General features: G+C 36.7%; 3 non-coding genes across 3 annotated transcripts; all 3 read right to left on the bottom strand.

The window, feature by feature from the left end:
* Window positions 1-7,073: 7,073 nt before the first annotated feature.
* Window positions 7,074-7,145, bottom strand: TRNAD-GUC (transfer RNA aspartic acid (anticodon GUC)). The gene has a single exon. It is a non-coding gene; the product is annotated as a tRNA-Asp (tRNA).
* Window positions 7,146-9,304: 2,159 nt separating this feature from the next.
* TRNAD-GUC (transfer RNA aspartic acid (anticodon GUC)) lies at window positions 9,305-9,376 on the bottom strand. The gene has a single exon. It is a non-coding gene; the product is annotated as a tRNA-Asp (tRNA).
* Window positions 9,377-11,528: 2,152 nt separating this feature from the next.
* Window positions 11,529-11,600, bottom strand: TRNAD-GUC (transfer RNA aspartic acid (anticodon GUC)). The gene has a single exon. It is a non-coding gene; the product is annotated as a tRNA-Asp (tRNA).
* Between the last annotated feature and the right edge of the window lie 6,455 nt (window positions 11,601-18,055).

The raw sequence follows: 18,055 nt of genomic DNA, 5'->3' as shown, positions 1-18,055 counted from the left end.
GCTATTAGGCAATGCGACAGTAGTGAAACGTTTGTTTTCGTAAATTCTACAAAAGCTTTCCACAGAGGAAGACAAGAAAGAATGCACGAATGACATGTACGCTCATCAATCTTATTACGTACTTCACAGATAAAGAGTGTTGCTGAACGTTAGGGACACCAATATCGTATGGGACATTGAACGAGTGAAATACATTCTTTCTCACTAAAAAAAAAGAACAGTGAACTCTAAATACTTTTACTCATAGCATAAAATATTTTAACAAAAACAGCAGTGTTCGTTAACCATTTCTTGACACGAATAGACGAACTTAATTTCAAGAAACATATGTTTCAATCGATTTTCTTCTAAAATGAAGGGTATAAGAAAATTCACGTACTCCCCGGCGGGGAATCGAACCCCGGTCTCCCGCGTGACAGGCGGGGATTTTTTTTTTCTCTTTATTTATCCCACCTCAACGAGGGGGTATACACAGAAATACAACAAATAAAACACTAGTTAATGAATTAGCATGTAACAATAGCTCTATAGATTACCATGCTGAACATTACCACAAAGTTAATAAAATTAAGGAAAAAGAAATAAAAGAGGTAATTGGAACAGCAGGTAATCCAACAAACATTATAATGAACATTAACAAACAAGAAATCAATGGATCTTGCATTGGTAACAAAAAATATAATGAAATAACAACTTATCTTAACAACGTACACAAGAAATAACCTTGGGCACCTTGGGTTACCAAGCTACCAACATAAGAATACACAGAATAAAAAACATTTAATGAGTTATGTAACAAAGATCTATGATAATGAAGATATATATGTCTCCGTACACGCACTTTAAACATGGAAATTAAATGAATGATGCGATTTCGTGCCAAAGAAACTGAACGAGCAGAACATATAACCTGACGTGCCAAACTTGTAATTAAACGGAATATGTTCCAGCATCTCCTGGGTAACGAAGGATGAGATCCCACTAAGAGGCATCTCCTCCATACCCAGTTTGATATGGGACATCCAAAATAAAATGCCAATAATTTATATACATATGACCACAAGGGCTGTACAAAAGGACATTGGAAAAACAGATGGTCTATGGTTTCTGGCGCCTGGGAACAGAAAGTGCACAACCCTGTGGGATGTCTGTCCATATGTATCAGCTTGACATTTGTGGTAATCGCCCGCAACCAGAGTAAATAATCCACATCACAAACAAAAAAAACCAACAAAAGAAGAATAAGCGTTTTTTACGAATGCGTTTCCAGTCTCCAGGAGGAACAATATCCCCAGTAGAATGGAGCAGGGAAGTTATTAGCGAGTGAAAACTGTATATATCCCACCAGTTGCCGCAGAGATAAACCTTGAAAATGAACTCGATTATCGGAGTGGTCCAGAAAATATAAATCCACAACACATGTGGACGACGGAAGAGGAGCCGGCTGGGTAGACAAAATCGGCAACCACTCCACAGGCAACGCCTCCTTGAGCATATGAAAATGTGAAAAATTGTGCGGGCATTAATAACGGGTCAGCGTCCGTACACATTTCAATCACTGCCCCCACCGGAAGAAAAGCAGGGAGCACCTCGTACATTAAATGGCGGACCTGAACCAAACCTGCGTTAATAAATTCAGGAAAATGAAATGTTCGGTGGCGAACATCAACAATAGCCGGATTGAAAACAAAGGTTCATCAAAAATTTGGGGAAAGAGGAGCTGGGACAATCCTTTATCCCCAAGAAGAACCTTCCAGGCATGAAACATTTCCTGAATATAGAAAGGTAACGATTTCACAAAACGTGGCAAAATACGGCATTGAAGAATCCGAAAGCTTAAAGAGAGATTACCATAACAAGAAAAAAAATCCAGAAAGAAGTTGTCGCAAGGTGGAAGGACAAGAAGCATCCAAACAACGCTGCAACAACTTCAAACGGAATGCGAGTTTACGAGTGTTAACATCAACCAAGTTGATACCTCCACAATCATAACTCCGAATCAGAATACCGTATGCCACTTTATGTATACCTCCCCGCCAAATAAAATCCAGTATACATTTGCGAAATCTAGCCTCAAACTGTCTTGGCAACGGAGTATATTCAACGGGTACCATAACACCGATGCCACCAAGGAGTTCACCACAAGAGATTTACCCTTTAGCGACAAAGAACGAAATCGCCACGACACCAAGACACGAGATACCCTGCGCAATACACCCTGCCACGTATCTTGCAGCATGACATCGAAATTAGAGTGGAAAATTATTCCCAAAATCCGAATAGGATCCTGGGAAATTCTCAACTCACCAAGGACGAAGTCTGCAGAAGAGGCCAAACACCCAACCCACAAACCCTGACTCTTGGTCCAGTTGATCTTCCACCAGTAGCTTTGCCAAAAGTTTGGCAGACATCCAACACATGCGGCAAAGATTCGGCGTCTCGTAAGGTTAAGGTGGTATCATCAGCATGCTGATAAGTAAGTGAAGGCGTGGTGAGTAGCACATCACCACCAATACCAGTAATATGTACATTATGGACTAACATATTTCGTAACGGTTCGACACTGAGAACGTAAAGTAGAGCAGACATGGGGCATCCTTGACGAATACCCCGAGTAATAGCAAAATCATTAGTGAGAAATCCATTAAACTTTACACAACTAGAAATAGAAGTATAGCAAAGACGAACCCAATGAACAAAAGTAGAACCAAAACCCATACGCAGAAGAAGTTGAAATAGATAGTCATAGGCCACCCGATCAAAAGCTTGCATCTGATCGAGCTTCAAAAATTCCACCCTGGCCGGTACGTGCTAAAGATTGCAATAGCAAAACGAGTGTTAATGGAGTATCAGCAACGTCCCGTCCAGGTATACACCCGGATTGGTCATCTGAAACTAAACTGGAGATCACAGACGAAAGGCGACGAGCCAGCACTTTGGCCAAAAGCTTATAGTCAGTACAAAGCAATGTCAAAGGCCGGCTGTTAGCCGCCAACCGTCGATCCCCTTTCGGGATAGGAACAATTACCCCAGAACACATTGTACGGAGCAACTGTGGAGAGTGAAACAGTTGAGACAAGACAGATAAAAAGTCGTCAACAAAAAGAGGTAGAAAATATTTGAAAAATTCGGAGGTAAAACCATCCAAACCAGGAGATTTGCCCAGCGGTAAACTGTCTAAAGCAGCGATAACTTCCGGAACCGTGAATGGAGCATCACAAATATTAGCTTGTTCACTGGAAAGAGTTCGATCAACAAATGAGAGAACTAAATCTATGTCTGCCTGCAGAACGATATCCTTAGAGTACAGTGCGGAATAATACTGATGTAAAACAGCAGCGATATCTTCCACACCGGACACCTCCACACCCTATCAGTGAGCATGGATCTAAACTCAATTCTGCTTTGACGGACCTTTTCCATACGAAGAAAGTAAGATGTAGATCTCTCACCCTCCTCAAACCAACGAATATGAGATCGAATCCTCGCCCCCTCTATGGTATCGTGATCCAAAGTCTCCAATGCATCTTCAAGTTCATACAATTTGACCTTAGATATACCAGGAAACGGGTCAGTTTTCGAAGCTCACGATTGATGGACGACTCAAGCTGACATTTGCGAGAACGGGATGCCCGCGCACGAAGAATCGAATAACGCTCGGTAAGTATACGGAACGCGCATTTCAATTGTTCATACCATTTAATTTTATCAGTCCCATAAACTGACCAACTACGACTTCTGGCGATCAACAGCTTAATGGCTTTCACATATTCGGCATCCCTCAATAACTGGTTATTGAAGTGCCAGAAATTAGGACCTCTGACAATTGGTCGCAGAGTAAGGTCGAAGCCCAATAAAGCGTGATCTGTAGCAGGAAACCACAACGTACGGAAACGTTGGACAGTCCCCTGCAAGGTAGAAGAAAGCAAAACCCTGTCAATACGTGACGACATCATCTCACCATTAACAAAACGCTTCCATGTGAAACCAGGTGTAGTCGGCGATATGAGTGAATGCGCATCAAGCAAATCAAACCTATTAAGAAACTGGACAAAAGCCGAACGGCTGGCGTCTCGGTAGAAACGGACCGGAAATCGATCGCGTGCCACATCCACCACACAATTAAAATCTCCCACAACAAGCAATCCTGTGCAACCATCCAAACAATACTCCAAGTTTTGGAAAAATTCCGTCGCTCGGAGATATCGCGAGGAGCGTACACAGATGATAACAGATAAGACAAAGACTCGAAATTGAATTTGACTGTCAGAACCCTACCCACCCCATCAGAAGAAACGAATGTAACATTATCACACAAAACTGCTGTACCAAGATGGCAACCCCTTGTCGGCCAGAAGTAGAATTATTAAAAAAAGCTACACCTGGCCAAAATTTCAGAACGACATCAGGAAAATCATCAGTAAAAACGTTTCCTGTAAACAAACAACATCAAAATTAGTAACAAAGTAATCCAGATAATAAGACAGCTTACTAATATTACGCAACCCATTACAATTCAAAACTCCCACCCTTAGTAAATGTACCATGCTAAAGAGAAAGTAAAGGTACAAGAATTGAAAGGAAACTGTCACAAACACAAAAAATAACAAGAATAAATGTAAAGATCTAAGCAAATATGCACAAAGTTCAAATAACAATAAATGACAGTCTTACACGAACTGAAACAAACAAACTGTCACAAAAAACACATTTAAGGCTGCGACACCGCCTTCGCCTTCGCCCGAGATATCCGTAGTATTGGCACGTCCGACACCCGTTTTCGTCCACTGCCCTTCTTAGAAGTGTCACCAGGAGACATTGCCACCACACTAGCATACCTCCAACGACGAGGAAGAGGCACCTCCACATCGCCGGCGGTACTCACACCACTAACCGGAAGTGGCGGGAAGTGACGATCAAAATTGCGACTTGCAGCAGGGGTGACTACTTGCCCGTTCCCTGGCCCCACCAGAAACCGTCGATCGTCGGGCAGAAACATCGTCCACCACCCGATGGGTAGCTGCAGCCTTCTTTGAAAGGGGAACCTCCGAATCAACGCGTGGACAAACAGAAATGGTGTCAACATCATGAGGCACTGCACGAGAGGGAGCAGCCGTGTCTACTTTAGCGGCGTCACAAGAAGTAGTAGGCGTGGCCACTTCAGCGTCGTCACTAGAGGAAGTTCGAGGAACAACAAGCTTGGGACAACGTTGACGGACGTGTCCCTGCATATGACAATGTCGGCATATAAATTGGGGCAATCGCGATATAGATGATCCGCCCCAAACATAAATTACATACTTTTGACTGGCGATCATGCTTCACTTTTACCAATACCGCCTTGCCCAAAGGATCAAAAACTTTTACTACGTACGGCAAAGAGATACACTTCTCACTAAAACACACACGAACATGGCGTATACCTAAGTATATGCCCTGGTCCCTCTTCCACACAATAGGGCTTTTCACCTCACAATCATAATCTTTAAGTTTATTTAGAATAATATCGTCGTCGATATATTCGGGTACGTCCATAAATGACACAGTAATAGTACGTTTAGTGACACCATTAGCCGAACAGTGCACACCATTTACAGTTAGACCAGCATCTATAGCCAGGTCCACATCGTCGGGAAGAACAAAAGTTACCTCATATCCACCCGGGCGAGGAACTACGGCAGTGACCGAAGCAGCACCAAACGTAGAAATAACAGAATGGATAACGTCCCCATGGCTTGAAGTTGTCGTTTCCACAAAAACTGTACGACGCATAACTTCCATGACCTTCTTGGTTGATGAAGACATCGTCAAACAACTTGGAAAAATAAAAATCTAGCAAAAAAAAACAGAACTACACGCTCACTAGGCTTAGCTGTTAAATTTACACTAAGGCAATGAGGAGCTCGAAAAACACGTCTGTACTCGTTGACGAGAACCGGCGCTTTCCAAAATATACACGTACTCCCGGGCGGGGAATCGAACCCCGGTCTCCCGCGTGATAGGCTGGGATACCCACCACTATACTACCGAGGACCGAATACCTACTGTCAAGCGTTGTTTTTAATCACTAGGTTATTCAGATTACTCGGAGGGAAACAGGAAGAAGTATAAATCACATAAACGTAAATATACCTCTTTATATCGACTCGACCATGTCATTTCAATTGCCTTACTATATTACCTAGTAGTGCTTCGTTTCACTTTAAACTTCGACGAAATTACACATCAATGCCTTTACAAATAACCTACAGATAAAGTGATTTGTGAAGTTTCTCGAAATGTCGATCGTATAAAATCAAAGAGAGGCTTCGGTTAATGACTAGCACTCTACCAGCTCACCTAATTATAAACTGATTCTAGTGTTTACGTTCCACAATACTTTCTATATGCTTCGAAAGTCTCTCGATCACTAGTATTTTCCACCATTTCACATGTTCGAAAACGTGTGAAGGTGACTTTTCATGTTCTTTGAATCTGGTTTCCATTTTTCTACTTGTTTCTCCAATACAGAAGTCGTGGCAGTTATCAAATTGTATTTTATAAATAATGTTGGTGTGGTGTTTGTCAGTGTAGTTTTTACATAGTATAGACCTCAACAACTACTTTATAACATTTAGGAACACATTAAACGAGAAAAAAAAACACTTAATTTTATAAATTCCCCAAACCATCGATTCCTATTAGGCAATGCGACAGTAGTGAAACGTTTGTTTTCGTAAATTCTACAAAAGCTTTCCACAGAGGAAGACAAGAAAGAATGCACGAATGACATGTACGCTCATCAATCTTATTACGTACTTCACAGATAAAGAGTGTTGCAGAACGTTAGGGACACCAATATCGTATGGGACATTGAACGAGTGAAATACATTCTTTCTCATTAAAAAAAAAACAGTGAACTCTAAATACTTTTACTCATAACATAAAATACTTTAACAAAACAGCAGTGTTCGATAACCATTTCTTGACACGAATAGACGATGTTATCAGTGAACATCGAAGAACTTAATTTCAAGAAACATATGTTTCAATCGATTTTCTTCTAAAATGAAGGGTATAAGAAAATGCACGTACTCCCCGGCGGGGAATCGAACCCCGGTCTCCCGCGTGACAGGCGGGGATACTCACCACTATACTACCGAGGACCGATAACAACGTGTCAAGCGTTGTTTTAATCACTAGGTTATTCAGATTACTCGGAGGAAACAGGAAGAAGTATAAATCACATAAACGTAAAAATACCTCTTTATATCGACTCGACCATGTCATTTCAATTGCCTTACTATATTACCTAGTAGTGCTTCGTTTCACTTTAAACTTCGACGAAATTACACATCAATGCCTTTACAAATAACCTACAGATAAAGTCATTTGTGAAGTTTCTCGGAATGTCGATCGTATAAAATCAAAGAGAGGCTTCGGTTAATGACTAGCACTCTACCAGCTCACCTAATTATAAACTGATTCTAGTGTTTACGTTCCACAATACTTTCTATATGCTTCGAAAGTCTCTCGATCACTAGTATTTTCCACCATCCCAAGACTTCTTATACAAACTTACATATATATAAGCATCATGCGCTCTATGACCAACATCTAAATCAAACCACAATTTCCACTTGAAATTTCCATTGGAATCATTATAGTTTTCAAGAAAAGATTATCGATTAGAATTTGTTTTTCTAGCTCTCTTCAACGGAGGCACATTCGACCCTTTTCGCTTCCTTTTCACCCTCGCGTACATTTTTCTATCGATACCTATGCAAAAACGTCTTTTCAAGGGCGGTCGTCAAAAAAATCTTCTTAGACGTCCATCACGTACAGTTGAACATTTATTATTTTTGTTTATTTAAATCGATCTTATATTTTTTCACGTAATGAAACATTTAAAATCTTTTTACGATTTATATGACTGATTAAAATTTCGAATACTCTTATACACATGATTACAAAATTAGCCATATGTTCGTTTGTTTCTATGTGAATTTCGCACAAAACTACTCGAGGGCTATCTGTGCTAGCCGTCCATAATTTAGCACTGTAGGACAAGAGGGAAGGCCGCTAGTCATCACCACCCACCGCGAAATCTTGGGCTACTCTTTTACGAAGGAATAGTGGGATTGACCGTTACATTATAACGCCTTCACGGCTGAAAAAGCGAGCATGATTGACGCGAAGGGAAAGCGAACCCGCGACTCTCAGATTACGAGTCGCACGCCTTATCACGCTTGGCCATGCCGGGCCCTATTAGCCATATTAAATGTATTTTAAAAAACATCAGTAACAACTTTATATGCAAAAACGGCTCGTTTGGGTCGGGAAAATATTTTACATAGAAGAGCGAACAACGTTTCGACCTTCTTCGGTCATCGTCAGGTTCACAAAGAAAGAGGTAACTGACCGGAAGCTGACCACATGTTTGAAAGGGGTTGTGTAACTGTGTGTCGAAATGTAGAGGGCGGTATTAGATGTTTGAATATATAATATTATTTATTTTATTATATTAATATAGGTATAAAGGCGTTCCTTTATATTGGTTTATTTCGGGTTTAAGTTGTTGTATAAGTAACGCTTCTTTAATTTTGCGTTTGTTTATGTTTGTTTCTCTATTTAGTATTTGAGTGTTTTCTATGGTTATGTTGTGTTTATTGGACTTGCAGTGTTCGAAAACGTGTGAAGGTGACTTTTCATGTTCTTTGAATCTGGTTTCCATTTTTCTACTTGTTTCTCCAATACAGAAGTCGTGGCAGTTATCAAATTGTATTTTATAAATAATGTTGGTGTGGTGTTTGTCAGTGTAGTTTTTACATAGTATAGACCTCAACAACTACTTTATAACATTTAGGAACACATTAAACGAGAAAAAAAAACACTTAATTTTATAAATTCCCCAAACCATCGATTCCTATTAGGCAATGCGACAGTAGTGAAACGTTTGTTTTCGTAAATTCTACAAAAGCTTTCCACAGAGGAAGACAAGAAAGAATGCACGAATGACATGTACGCTCATCAATCTTATTACGTACTTCACAGATAAAGAGTGTTGCAGAACGTTAGGGACACCAATATCGTATGGGACATTGAACGAGTGAAATACATTCTTTCTCATTAAAAAAAAAGAACAGTGAACTCTAAATACTTTTACTCATAACATAAAATACTTTAACAAAAACAGCAGTGTTCGATAACCATTTCTTGACACGAATAGACGATGTTATCAGTGAACATCGAAGAACTTAATTTCAAGAAACATATGTTTCAATCGATGTTCTTCTAAAATGAAGGGTATAAGAAAATGCACGTACTCCCCGGCGGGGAATCGAACCCCGGTCTCCCGCGTGACAGGCGGGGATACTTACCACTATACTACCGAGGACCGATAACAACGTGTCAAGCGTTGTTTTTAATCACTAGGTTATTCAGATTACTCGGAGGAAACAGGAAGAAGTATAAATCACATAAACGTAAAAATACCTCTTTATATCGACTCGACCATGTCATTTCAATTGCCTTACTATATTACCTAGTAGTGCTTCGTTTCACTTTAAACTTCGACGAAATTACACATCAATGCCTTTACAAATAACCTACAGATAAAGTCATTTGTGAAGTTTCTCGGAATGTCGATCGTATAAAATCAAAGAGAGGCTTCGGTTAATGACTAGCACTCTACCAGCTCACCTAATTATAAACTGATTCTAGTGTTTACGTTCCACAATACTTTCTATATGCTTCGAAAGTCTCTCGATCACTAGTATTTTCCACCATCCCAAGACTTCTTATACAAACTTACATATATATAAGCATCATGCGCTCTATGACCAACATCTAAATCAAACCACAATTTCCACTTGAAATTTCCATTGGAATCATTATAGTTTTCAAGAAAAGATTATCGATTAGAATTTGTTTTTCTAGCTCTCTTCAACGGAGGCACATTCGACCCTTTTCGCTTCCTTTTCACCCTCGCGTACATTTTTCTATCGATACCTATGCAAAACGTCTTTTCAAGGGCGGTCGTCAAAAAATCTTCTTAGACGTCCATCACGTACAGTTGAACATTTATTATTTTGTTTATTTAAATCGATCTTATATTTTTCACGTAATGAAACATTTAAAATCTTTTTACGATTTATATGACTGATTAAAATTTCGAATACTCTTATACACATGATTACAAAATTAGCCATATGTTCGTTTGTTTCTATGTGAATTTCGCACAAAACTACTCGAGGGCTATCTGTGCTAGCCGTCCATAATTTAGCACTGTAGGACAAGAGGGAAGGCCGCTAGTCATCACCACCCACCGCGAAATCTTGGGCTACTCTTTTACGAAGGAATAGTGGGATTGACCGTTACATTATAACGCCTTCACGGCTGAAAAGCGAGCATGATTGACGCGAAGGGAAAGCGAACCCGCGACTCTCAGATTACGAGTCGCACGCCTTATCACGCTTGGCCATGCCGGGCCCTATTAGCCATATTAAATGTATTTTAAAAACATCAGTAACAACTTTATATGCAAAACGGCTCGTTTGGGTCGGGAAAATATTTTACATAGAAGAGCGAACAACGTTTCGACCTTCTTCGGTCATCGTCAGGTTCACAAAGAAAGAGGTAACTGACCGGAAGCTGACCACATGTTTGAAAGGGGTTGTGTAACTGTGTGTCGAAATGTAGAGGGCGGTATTAGATGTTTGAATATATAATATTATTTATTTTATTATATTAATATAGGTATAAAGGCGTTCCTTTATATTGGTTTATTTCGGGTTTAAGTTGTTGTATAAGTAAGGCTTCTTTAATTTTGCGTTTGTTTATGTTTGTTTCTCTATTTAGTATTTGAGTGTTTTCTATGGTTATGTTGTGTTTATTGGACTTGCAGTGTTCGAAAACGTGTGAAGGTGACTTTTATGTTCTTTGAATCTGGTTTCCATTTTTCTACTTGTTTCTCCAATACAGAAGTCGTGGCAGTTATCAAATTGTATTTTATAAATAATGTTGGTGTGGTGTTTGTCAGTGTAGTTTTTACATAGTATAGACCTCAACAACTACTTTATAACATTTAGGAACACATTAAACGAGAAAAAAAAACACTTAATTTTATAAATTCCCCAAACCATCGATTCCTATTAGGCAATGCGACAGTAGTGAAACGTTTGTTTTCGTAAATTCTACAAAAGCTTTCCACAGAGGAAGACAAGAAAGAATGCACGAATGACATGTACGCTCATCAATCTTATTACGTACTTCACAGATAAAGAGTGTTGCAGAACGTTAGGGACACCAATATCGTATGGGACATTGAACGAGTGAAATACATTCTTTCTCATTAAAAAAAAACAACAGTGAACTCTAAATACTTTTACTCATAACATAAAATACTTTAACAAAAACAGCAGTGTTCGATAACCATTTCTTGACACGAATAGGCGATGTTATCAGTGAACATCGAAGAACTTAATTTCAAGAAACATATGTTTCAATCGATTTTCTTCTAAAATGAAGGGTATAAGAAAATGCACGTACTCCCCGGCGGGGAATCGAACCCCGGTCTCCCGCGTGACAGGCGGGGATACTTACCACTATACTACCGAGGACCGATAACAACGTGTCAAGCGTTGTTTTTAATCACTAGGTTATTCAGATTACTCGGAGGAAACAGGAAGAAATATAAATCACATAAACGTAAAAATACCTCTTTATATCGACTCGACCATGTCATTTCAATTGCCTTACTATATTACCTAGTAGTGCTTCGTTTCACTTTAAACTTCGACGAAATTACACATCAATGCCTTTACAAATAACCTACAGATAAAGTCATTTGTGAAGTTTCTCGGAATGTCGATCGTATAAAATCAAAGAGAGGCTTCGGTTAATGACTAGCACTCTACCAGCTCACCTAATTATAAACTGATTCTAGTGTTTACGTTCCACAATACTTTCTATATGCTTCGAAAGTCTCTCGATCACTAGTATTTTCCACCATCCCAAGACTTCTTCTATAAACTTACATATATACAGCATCATGCGCCAACATCTAAATAAAACCACAATTTCCACTTGAAATTTCCATTGGAATGATTATAGTTTTCAAGAAAAGATTATCGATTAGAATTTGTTTTTTCTACCTCTCTTCAACGGAGGCACTTTCGACTCTTTTCGCTTCCTTTTCACCCTCGCGTACATTTTTCTATCGATACCTATGCAAAAACGTCTTTTCAAGGGCGGTCGTCAAAGAAATCTTCTTCGACGTCCATCACGTACAGTTGAACATTTATTATTTTTGTTTATTTAAATCGATCTTATATTTTTTCACGTAATGAAACATTTAAAATCTTTTTACGATTTATATGACTGATTAAAATTTCGAATACTCTTATACACATGATTACAAAATTAGCCATATGTTCGTTTGTTTCTATGTGAATTTCGCACAAAACTACTCGAGGGCTATCTGTGCTAGCCGTCCATAATTTAGCAGTGTAAGACTAGAGGGAAAGCAGCTATTCATTACCACTTACCGTCAACTCTTGGTTTACTCTTTTACCAAGGACTATTGGGATTGACCATCGCATTATAGCACTCCCACGGTTGAAAAAACATGCATGTTTGGTGTGATAGGGATTCGAACCAGAAACCTAGGATTATGAGTCGAGTGCCTGAACCACCTGGCCATGCCAGGCCTCCAGAAGAAGAAGAAGCAAGTTTTTTGTGCAATATCTATTGGAAGTCTTGTCACGCCTAGGAAAATAATGTGTGATGTGATATCCCAAATATATAGAAATACCTTATCTCCAACCTTTTGCGTGTTGTCAAAGTACTTAAAAATCTAAGATGTTTAAAAACGCCATAAAATGTACATAACAAGGCTAACTATACATAATATGACATTTTTGAAAAAATGTATAAATCTTTCCATGTATAAATGTACATTTTACAAAAGTAATTCGATTGTTTCATCACTCATAGACGTAGGTTAAACCAAACTACTCGCATGAAACAATTTTAAAACTTTTAGGCAAACTTCAAAATCAAACAAAGGTGTAGAAAACATCTAGTATGCCAGAAATACAAAGTGTGCATGGTGTGGTTGTTTGTGCTGAACAGGTACGTTGTTGTTAGGCAGTGCGATGTTGTTGGAAACTGGCTTACCTAATTATATGTTCAGTATTTTATAGATGCTTGGTGGATTAACTATTCGCAAGTGTTACCATGAAACCACAGTCCATTCTTCTGTATCTGGTTAGTATACAAACAAAGCCTAAGTCTATTAGGAAAGGCCATGGCTCCTACATAAAAAATTAAAGCACATTCATCACCATACAAGCACTAACTTCTAACCTTTGACTATAGGAATCCATTAACACCGTCATACCAATCCAATTAGACGTGTTTCATGTACAAGTTTAGTATATTTCAGAGGCTACTAAAAACCAGTACTGTGCAGGTATTACTTTCTGTCTCTATGTGTATACTCAAATTGTGTATTTTCATGCCTTCCAACTGCATCATATACTGTTAGAATATCAATAAAATTGCTAGTAAAACTGTAAATTTATAAAATATTTCAATTGTCTTGACTTAAAATTTTCAACTATAATCAAATAAAGCACTTGATGCACCAAGTTTACTTTTGTTGCGATGCATAAGTTACTGTTTGTAGATTTTTTTTATTTTACATATAATTTCATGTGCTCATTAATATTTGAATCAATCCAATCAAAAGTATCTTTCACTATTACCTCTGAAAATACATTACACTTTCTAACATTAGTTAGAGCACTCAACTACCAATTTGCTGGTTATTAGTTTGAATTTATTCATTGGATATGCTTGTCTTCTCAGTTGTGCAAGTGTTATGAAGTTACAGCCAATCCCATTTTTCATTGGTTAAAAGTAGCCCAAGAGTTTTAACATTCAGAGCAAATCCTTTATTCTCATTCATACATTTCTTGAGATTTTTTTCCATGTGTAATTAATACATTCATGTTATACAGTACTCATAAACAACTATTTACATATACAATACCACATATACAGATATATGTTCATGCAGATATGCTGCCACATAAATATATTTCAATGTTAAATATATAAAAAAATTAGAGTTTTCTCCAGCTTGCATGCCATTATCATGATAACCAACATGGATTACCTATTCTAGCTATGTTGTAACATGCTGCTTCATATTAGCTATCAAACGTGACATATTCCATCATATTATTAAAACATATAAGCAGCATTCAGTCAAACAGAAACTTTCCAACTAAAATTCTTTAAGCCATGATTAATATTGTATCTTTACTACAGTATATTTTGGTACACACTGAGATTAACACAGTTTAAATACAATATTCTGCAGTAAAATGCATTTACTATCCTAGATGACCATAATCACTGGTAGCCAAACTATCATGATACTATATTGCCATTTAGTGATCGATTCAATCACTTCAAATGTCATCACATAAAAATAAATACAGTCAAAATCCAGTAAAACAAGAACTTTTCCCCCTTAGGTTTATAAGAACTTAGCTTATATTCTGTGGTGAAAAAATTAGTTTCCTCACTGCGTATGGATCAATTATATGTACACTTAAGTGTACTGGATAAGTTGCACAACTACTTGGTAAATTACATGCAGTGAGTGATCTTTGTAGAATTGCTAAATAAACATATCAAACGAAATTTCTCATTAGCTCAGAAAGTTTGTTTGTTTGGAAATAAGCATACAGCTACACAATGGACTATCCTTTGTGATGCCTGCTACGGGATTGAAGACTGGTTTCTAGAGGTGTGAATCTGTAGACATATTGCTATGCCACTAGGGTCAGCTGAGAAAGTAAGAATCAAAAGTTTTTCAACTCCTAGTAATAACTTTAAGTTATACAAATTGTTGGTGTTCATGAAACTACATTTACTAACACCAGCCATCCTAAATGTGTAGTCATCAAGTAGGTTTTACTGAGTATCCTGTAGCTTGCTAGCTTGGAATGTAAGGATTACAGTGCCTATTTACTCCTGTTAATATTGTAATCAACAAATCTTCCTAACTTTGTAATAATCAAATGGTTATTACAAAATATAGTGCATGTACATAACAGTGAAACATCACTTGATAACTTGGATTACAAGGAACACAACTTCCTTTTAGTCATAGATCTTAAATCAAGTTAGATGGAGTACTCCCAGTGCAATTTGAGTATCAGTACCTCTAAACATGAGGACACATTACATGATGACCCACCTCTTATTATTTGTGCCCTAGTATTGGATGTTTATACTGTGGCTGAAATTTTGTTTTTACTTCTTCTCTTTCATGAACTTGCATTTAATTGTACACATAAATATACCCAGACACACAAAGCCCATGACCACCTAACTGTTTGAAAGCAGGTAGGAAAAAAAAACAAACAACGAAATAAATTTAAAGTGGTTGTTAATAATAGTGCTTGCACATTAACAGCAAAGAAATGAAGGGAAAAGTACCCCTTTTATCCAATGTGTTAAGTGGCTACGCTGTGAATAAAGATCCACTTAGACAATATCTTTCTAATTTTCAAAATATTTTTCCACTTTTTAGCCAGTATTTTCTAACATAAAATATAATAAAAGCTGAAAGTATCAAAGTTTAACCCTGGGTCACAACATAATTGTTTTAGTATTTTATATCATGAGTTACTAGTTCAAAGTTTATGATTTAACAAACATAACTTTCACCGTTCATAACCTACGTCTGAGTGGTTAAAACTTGTTCTACTAGATGGCAGTTTAGTTTACTGCATTTAGAAATAGTATCCTGTATCCTTTCTTAGAGTTTTTGAACATTTCTTACAAAGAAATCAAATTTTACCTAAATCTGTTTCAATTGCAAGTTGAAAATTATGAAAATGTTTTAACAAATATCAATAGATTAATTTTAATCTAGTGACTGTGTTGGAATTATTTTTTGTATTTATTGTTTTTTTGTTTTTGGAATTTCGCACAAAGCTACTCGAGGGCTATCTATGCTAGCCGTCCCTAATTTAGTAGTGTAAGACTAGAGGGAAGGCAGCTAGTCATCACCACCCACCGCCAACTCTTGGGCTACTCTTTTACCAACGAATAGTGGGATTGACCGTCACATTATAATGCCCCCACGGCTGAAAGGGCGAGCATGATTGGCGCGAACCCGCAACCCTCAGATTACGAAGTGCACACCTTAACGCGCTAGGCCATGCCAGGCCTTTGTATTTATTATACCAGCCTATTCAACTATGACGCTCTTAAGTTTTATAATCTACAGTAGTTTCACTACTTTCCAACTTAGGCAGCACATAGATTGATATCAAATCTTCAAAAATATTTTATAATTAGTCAATATAAGTTGTTAGTAACTGAACAAGAAAGTCAGTTCCATATTAACAAATAATAATACCTTTCCATCATTATTTCAATTTAATGGTAAGGGATATTATAACATACAATAATGTGAACAAACTATGTAGCTATTATTATGTTGTTGAATTAAATATCTAAAGAAACTCATTTTGATTAAGCTTAACAGACACATAAAAAAAGGAATTATACATATTCATACACACACATATACCATATAAATCATTTAAATAGAAAAGAAGGTGTAATTAGCAATTTCCTGTTGAGTATTTTAAATGTTTTCTATTGGTAATTATATTTAAATTAATGCATAGCAAGATAGGTAAATTACCTATACTGTACTGCATTATAAGGTTTATTATTGCACTTAGATTTCCTGCTTGTAAGTCTAATATCTCATTGTATGTAATAATATTGTTCTGTTATTTTTCAGAAAAAAATGAAATATTGTATTTAACATATTAGCAAAAATTAATTTTTTCAGATCTTCTTGATTGTTTTGCCCATATTTCTTAATTTTGCAATCTAGATACTGTAGGTTTGAATCCATGTCACCAAATATGTATGCCCTTTCAGCCATGAGGAATTGTAATGTGATGTTAATCCAATAATTCATTGGTAAAAAAGAAGTCTAAGAGCTGGTAGTGAGTATAATTTATTAGTTGTCTTTCCTCTAGTCTATCATTTCTAAAGAACAGCTGAATAGTACAAATAGACTTTGAGCAGATTTATACAAAATTCAAAATAAATAAACAAACTAGATACTATACAAGATTTCACAGTTTGAAATAAATTAGAATTGTGACTTGGGTAAAAATTAAAATATAAAGAAGATGCCAATGTTGGTATTACCACTTTTATTGATAAGCAGAGAACAGTGTTTTGACCTTCCTAGGAAGGTCAAAACGTTGTTCTCTGCTAATCAATAAAAGTGTTAATACCCATACCAGCTGTTCTCACATACATTTTTATTTCAAGTGGGTTTCTTGTCATTAAGAAAGAAGAGGCCTCTTCTTTTTCCAAAACATGGATTATGTATATTATAAGCATTTTACTAACTTAATAATCATGCCATATATTAAGTTGTTAAATTTAAACACAAAACTTTAGATAAACTTAATTGATTAATAAGTATCACTAGGTAATAACTTCATTAAACATCATCTTGGATTATGCTTTGAATAAAACTGAAAAGATGGAACTGTTACATTGCTTCAAATATGTAATTCCACCATTAAAGCTAATATACAAAATTTTTTTTGTCTTTTGAACAATAACTGCAAGAAGTTTCAAAATAGAAAATAGAAAGCAATACTAATCATGTTATAGTACTAGAATTAAAATAAGTGAAATATACTTATCATCATTTAATGAATATAATTATGGGAATAAACTATATAATTTTATCAACAAAGAATTGACAGTAAAAAGAAACTTAAGTAAAATAATAATATTGAAACCAGATGAAGTTAATAAACCAGTACTAGTGAACCAAATGGATTATATCTCTACAATTAATAATACTATAGTACAAGACACAAAGTTTTGGATATTTGAAAAGGATGACATGTTGATTGAAGAAACAAAATTACAGAATAATATATTAAAATTAAAAAATAAATCATTTAATACTACAAAAATAATAATAACTTTGTTTTGTCGTTCAGGTATT

Source organism: Tachypleus tridentatus, chromosome 9 (assembly GCF_004210375.1).
Source record: "Tachypleus tridentatus isolate NWPU-2018 chromosome 9, ASM421037v1, whole genome shotgun sequence".
Classification (NCBI taxonomy): domain Eukaryota; kingdom Metazoa; phylum Arthropoda; class Merostomata; order Xiphosura; family Limulidae; genus Tachypleus; species Tachypleus tridentatus.
This window is presented reverse-complemented; position numbering and strand designations above follow the sequence as displayed.